Raw genomic sequence first — 7,034 nt, 5'->3', positions numbered from 1 at the left:
TGGTGGCGAGTGGCTGCTGGAGTCTCACCCCCCACCTCTGGGGCTGGGATGGGGCATCTGGGGCCCTGCAGGGGTAAGGGCTGGAAAGCTTGACTTGGGCAGAGCTGAAGCTAACCCTCAAAGGGATAAATACCAGGTGGCCAACCATGGATCAGAGGCACAGCTGACCCATAAGGATTTGGGATGGATAAGGCCTTGGAGGCTGGACCATGAACGGCTCTGAGCTCCTGAGAGGTAAGGGTTGAAGAGCTGGACCATAATCAGGACTGAGAAGTGAGAAGGATAAGAGCTGGGGGCTGGACTGCCGTCAGAGCTGGGCTGACACTTTAGGATGGGCAAAGGTTGGACCATAATGGGCCGTGGAGGGGTGGCTGGAGGCTGGCACAGTGGGAAGTACAAGGTCTCAGGGACTAACCTGTGCAGGGAGCGGCTGGCACCCTGAGATGGGCAACAAGGAGCTGAAACTGGGTCAGGAGGGGGGCCCCAGATGAGCAAAGATGGAGAGGCTGGACCGAGGCCCTGGACACCCACTGCACTGGCTCAGTTTCTGCCAGCGGAAGACTTGGCCACCCAGCCACTGGCAGGTTTCACAGTAGACACTTAGCATTGGGCATAGTCCAATGCCCAGGCATACGTCCACCATGCAATCTTGGACACAGGGGTTTGGTGCAAGCAGCTTAGGGCACAGCTGGAAGGGCCCCGAGGTGAAAGAGGATGTCACACATGTGGGCAAAGTGGGCTGGGGTTCTGGTGGTTGGCAGAGTGACAGCATGGTGGCAGTGACAGCATCTTGCCAGCAGCATCGGGACACTCGCTCAGGGAACCCACCAAGAAGCTATGGCTGAAGGCCCAGGCCAAAGCATCCTCAGGTAGCTTGGTGGCCCTAGAGTGGAAGCTTTCCAGCCCCCAGCCCCAGCAAACTCCATCTCACAGAGTAAAGTTTCTGTCTTCAGAAACCAGAAGTCCCTTCTCCAGCACATAAAAGTCAGGCCATGGGACACAGAGCCCTCACTCCAGAGCCTGGAGTCCTCGCTGCCTAGAGGACTTTTTCATGCATCAGGTCCAGGAATCCTGCCTTTTAGAACTGAGTAGTTCTGGACCCCAGGAGCTAGAATTCTCCACCCTCAGGACCCGCAGACCCCGAGCCCAAGACTTATGCGTTCCTGACACTGACACCCAGGCGCTGATAGGTGTGCCCATAGACCTGGAGGGCCACGCACAAACTGCAAGTCGCAAAGCACAAATGGGTAGTTGGGAAGCTGTCTCTTCGTGGCAGATCCAAGCACTGCTGCTGGTCTCTAAAGGTCTAGGTGGCATCAGGTCATGGCAGTGGCTAAAGGGCCCGTTCAGACCTACGAGGACAGCACAGGGCCCTGGGGTCTCTGGTGGGGACACAGGTCTGATGCAGGGCGCAGCCTAGGGGGCTTGGCACGGGGCATCAGGCGGCTGCAGGGCACAATTATGCAAGAAGACACGCAGATCGGGACCTCCCACATCATGGGTCCGGTCCCCGTTGAAGTTTCCACACAGGCCCTACAGGTGTGCACGGTAACGTTTGGTCACTTGCAGAGACATCGCGAGCTGCCAGTCAAAGACAGTGCAGTGCAGGCGGTTCTTGCCCCAGACCTGCCTCTGCCCGTAGTTCGGAGCTGCGGAAGTACAACCAAAGCCTTGTGATACTCAGGGCTGCCGACAGCTGTAGCCACTGCTGGTTCACCTGGCAACCCAAGAGCCAGGGTCACCAGAAAGGCTGAATTCCTGAGCATTTGAGGAGGGGTGAGGGATGAAAGCTGAGGGGGTTGAAGGTTGGGGTACTGGGGCTTTGCGAGGTCTCACCCTCATCTGCTAACCAGGAGTCTTGTTTCCAATACCCAGTTCTGTCCTCATGCAAAACTCAGAAGTCCTCCTCTGAGGAACCCAGATAAGTTGTCCCACTAAGGAGCTAGGAGTGCCCACCTCCTCTAGTTAATAGGACAGCCTTCAGCCAGGACCCAAAGGTCTTTCCCACAATTACCAAGAGCCTCCTCCAAGATCTTCCAGGTCAGAGTGTCTCTCTTCTCCCAACCCATGATTTCTGTTTTTATGCCCCCACGCCACCCCCCAGAAGGTTCCCAACCCACCTTTTACTCTCCTTCACTACCTCCACCCTGGTCCAGCCCCCATCATCTCCTGCCTGGAGCATTGCAGCAGGCCTCCTCACTGGTCTTCCTCCACAAGCCCCATAGTCTGTTTCCCACATGGCAGCCACAAGGATCTTATTTACACGCGAGTGATCTCAACCGTCCTCTGCACAAAATCTTTCCTTGGTTCCCACCTCACACAGAATAAAAGCCAAAGTTACCGCAAGAGCCCACATTGCTGCACACAACCTGACTCCCATGATCTCTCCCTTTGCTCGGCACCACGATCCCACTTCAGCCTGGACCTCTTGCTGTTCCTTTAACATGGGTGGCAGATTTTCACTTTAGGCACTTGTTGTTCCCTCTGCCTGGAATGCTCTTTTCTCAGATACCCACATGGCTCTCTCCCTCACTTCTTTAAGACTTGGCTTAAGTTACAACCCTCCTATTTAAAACTGTACTCTCAGAAATCCTCATCTCACTTTCCTTGCTCTATTTTTTTTCTCTTTAGCACGTAGCATCTTCTAACATACTATGTAATTAACTTATATTTATTGCTTCTCTCTCTCTGCTAGACTATAAGCACCGTGAGAACAAGGGTTTTGTCTGTCTCTGTTGCTGACGTGTCCTCAGTTTCTTGAACAAGTTCTGGTACATAAGAATAAAATATTCCTTAATCAAGGAAGGAATTCAGGAGTGTCAGGTCCCTGGGAGATGGGGGCCCAAGTGGTGAGGGTAAAAATCTGGAGCCCTGGGCTTCCCTGGTGGCGCAGTGGTTGAGAGTCCGCCTGCCGATGCAGGGTACACGGGTTCGTGCCCTGGTCCGGGAAGATCCCACATGCCGCGGAGCGGCTGGGCCCGTGAGCCATGGCCACTGAGCCTGTGCGTCCGGAGCCTGTGCTCCGCAACGGGAGAGGCCACCACAGTGAGAGGCCCACGTACCGCAAAAAAACACAAAAAACTGGAGCCCTGAGAATTTGAGGGTGCTGGATACCTGGAGTGGAGGCTGCTAGATGCTGGGGAGTCATAAGAGCACTTGGGGAACTCCTGACTCCTAAGTGGCAGGGTGAGCTCTTAAGAGATGTGGAGAGGAGTATGGACCATCATGGGCTCACGCATCAGGTCTTAGCAACATACACCTTCTGAGCTTTCCTTATATTATCTCACTTAATCCTCACTACAACCCTATGCGTTAGGTCTTTACGTCATCCCGATTTCACAGATGAAGAAACAGAGGCCCAGAGAGGTTAACTAATTTGCCGAAGATCATATAAATAACAAGTGGTCAAGTTGGGATTTGAACTCAAGCCATCTGGCTCCAGAGTCCATTGTCTTTCTATAGTGATGAAAGGTGCTGAAAGGTGTCTTTGTACATCCATAACCTCCATCAGTTTGCCCCGCTAGCAACCACAGTTAAATAGAGTCTAGCTCCCACAGGCTTCCAACCAGAGCAATGTCCCCAAACCTTCCCTGAGGAAAAATGTGGGACGTGCCAGTGGCTGCATGTGGTCCTAGGATATGTCCAAAGCTCAGAGAATTTGGAGGTTCCAGATGCCAGGGTTAGGGGACAATAAACATAGCAAACATTCCTCATATGACACTTACCATGAGCTGGACTCTGTTCCAAGTGCTCTTCATGCGTTAACTCGTTCCCACCTCACAGGAGCCTGACGAGGTAGGTGCTAGGGATCCGCAATCCCTTATCTACAATCCCCCAATGCAAAAGTGGTCTGAAGACTGAGCGATGTTTTGTGTGTTTGATGTTAGAACTAAATTGGCAGCAATAGCCCCTCACATGTGGCTGCTTGTAGTCTTAATTTATCCCATTTGGTATGAATATTCAGACATGTCACTGCAGAGACGTTAATATTTGTGATTTTGTAACACCCGCTAGGGGTATTATATAATATGTGGCATTTGCATGGTATGACCCTTTGAAATTCTAAGATCTGAAATGCACCTGGCCCCGATCATTTTAGCTAAGAAAACTGTGGACCTGTATAATTGCCTCCATTTTACAGATGACAAAAATGAGGGACAGAGAAGGATGGGGTTTCCCGGAATTCCGTACAGTGTGATTCTTACCCGAAAAAACGGAACTCCTGTTTGACAGCAGTGATGGTGACGTCAGGGATGTGCGTTGCGACAAAACATGAGCTGTCTCCCTCCAGAGCAGGCGACCCACAGCTGGAAGGAACGGAGGCCTCTGGGTAGGGTCTGAGGGCAGTTGCTCAGGATGTAGGCGCAGCCCCCAGGCATGGGGAAAGAGTAGCCATCCAGAGTGTAGATGTGTGGTAACCCAGAGGCCCAGGAGTTTCCCCCTGTGATGGTCCCCTGCCCATTACTAGAGACAGCCACTATCTATTTATTTATTTATGGCTGCGTTGGGTCTTCATTGCTGCATGGGCTTTTCTCTAGTTGCGGTGAGCAGGGGCTACTCTTTGTTGCAGTGCACGGACTTCTCATTGCGGTGGCTTCTTTTGTTGCGGAGCGCAGGCTGTAGGCGCGTGGACTTCAGTAGTTGTGGCACTGAAGGGCAACTACTGAGCCCACTGCCTCTCAAGGCAGCGGGCTCAGTAGTTGTGGTGCACGGGCTCTAGAGCGCAGGCTCAGTAGTTGTGGCACACGGGCTTAGCTGCTTCGCGGCATGTGGGATCTTCCCGGACCAGGGCTTGAACTCGTGTCCTCTGCATTGGCAGGCGGATTCTTAACCACTGCGCCACCAGGGAAGTCCCAGCTGCTATCTCTGATTTGGTCACAGACATCATTTTGGACCCAGATACAGTTTCAAGTTCTGGTTTCCCCACAGCCACAGCCTCTAAGCTTGGTTCAGTCACTGCCACGACCTTGAGCCCCGGCTTGGCCACTAAGGCAGTTTCTGACCCAGACCAAGACGCTATCTTGGATTTGGACTCTGGTTCAGCCATGAGCATGGGCAGGGAGACAGGTGTAGGTGCTGGTTCAACTACAGCTACAGATTCAGGCCAGGCTCCATTCACGGCCCCTTGTGCAAGCCCCAGCTAAGCCACGGCCACAGGTAAAAGCCCTGGTTCAGGTGTGCTCTCAGATCCTGGATTGGCCATTACCAGGGTTGAGAGTTGGACACTGTTTTGGAGTCCCTCAGAGATACCGAGTTGGAACTGGACATGGTCTTGAATCCATATGTGGCCTGTGTGCTAGGCACACACTTAGCCTTGTGCTTTGCAAAGGTGACATGTGGTCCCACTGGAGCATGCATAGTCCTTATAGGAGACTGGGAACGGGAGTAGCATCATTAGGGAAGACGCTAGGAGGGAATGAGATTCCATGGGAGGGTCCACAGCCTCCTCAGTCAGAATATCTGGAGATGAGATGAGGCGAGGACGCCACAGAATTGAATCCTGGCATTTAATCTTATCCCTGACCTGCCTCCACACCCTTGGCATCCAGGCTCCCTGGCATTAAAGACTCAGCATTCAGAAGCTAATAGGGTTCCCAGTATAAAATGAACTGGGGCCCATATCAGCGGAAAGAGAAGGGTGGGGCTGAGGGACAATACAGAAATGATCAGCACAGCCTGGGTGTAGAATAGAACTTTGATGAGCGGGCGAGCACAGGCTTCATCTAAAAACAGCCATATCAATTATTTAAAAATATCTGTGCCCATAAGTCCAATCACATCTGTAGGTTGATTTTGGTCAGTGAGGACTTGCAACTTGCCCTGTTAAGCAGCCTTAAGAAGTGTGTGTGGGGGGCTTCCCTGGTGGCGCAGTGGTTGAGAGTCCGCCTGCCGATGCAGGGGACACGGGTTCATGCCCCAGTCTGGGAAGATCCCACATGCCGCGGAGCGGCTGGGCCTGTGAGCCATGGCCGCTGAGCCTGCGCGTCCAGAGCCTGTGCTCCACAACGGGAGAGGCCACAACAGTGAGAGGCCTGCGTACTGAAAACAAAACAAAACAAAAAAGAAGTGTGTGTGTGTGTGTGTGTGTGTGTACATATCCTGTGGGAATTAGAGACCTATATCCCCCCCCCAATTCCCAGGGAGGGGAGTTATTTTTTCATAGCTGTTAGTTCATGAAGTTAGCCATCTACAAAGTGAACTTTAAAGAAATAACCTTGTTTGTTCTGTAAGGCTTTGCACATTTTCCATCAAGATGGGATATAGAGTATTGGTGTGGATTAGAATATGAGCTTACATGTCAGCTCCCCAGGGTAAGGGTGTTGTCTATGTTGTTCATTGTTGCATCTCCAGTGCTTAGGAAAGGCCTGGCCTGAGGTAAATATTTTTAAACATATTGAAAAATAATAACAGCAAATATTTACTGCATGCCAGGCACTGTTCTATTAACTCATTTTTTAAAATGCCATAAAATCTTATAATGTTGTTGGTGTTATTACCACACTTCAGAGAGGAGAAAATAGAGGGTCAGAGGGTGAAGTGATGGGCCCAGGATCACATGACTTTAAGCAGGATTTGAATCCAGGTCTCTTGGCTCCAGAGCCTGGCTCTGAGCCATTATGAATAAAAGAATTGAAGTCCATGTCTTCGTTTCTAAGAAACCCCAGCCTTTGAGTATCCCTCACTTTTCTCTCATCTTCCTGTTCTCCTGTTGTTTTTCAGGACAGAAAGAGATTGGATGGTAGCTCCTTATTCCAGCGTTACGGGAAAATCCCGATTCCCATAGCATAATTCAGGACTATGGTCAGCATCCGGTTACACTGAATCTGCGTGGAGGGCCGCGTTCTTGGTGGAGAGGCACATCTTCCTTAGCATCCTGAGCGAATTTTGGGATCACAGCTGCCACCTGCTCCGTGTGCAGATTTGGGTGGTGATTTCTTGACCTCAACCTTCAACCACTTCCTATATAAAATGGGAGTAATAGAAAGATCTGCCTCCACGGTGGCTATGAGATTTACATTACATAATGTACATAT

The sequence above is a fragment of the Stenella coeruleoalba genome, assembly GCF_951394435.1.
Source record: "Stenella coeruleoalba genome assembly, chromosome: 20".
NCBI lineage: Eukaryota > Metazoa > Chordata > Mammalia > Artiodactyla > Delphinidae > Stenella > Stenella coeruleoalba.
Note: the sequence above shows the minus strand (reverse complement) of the source record.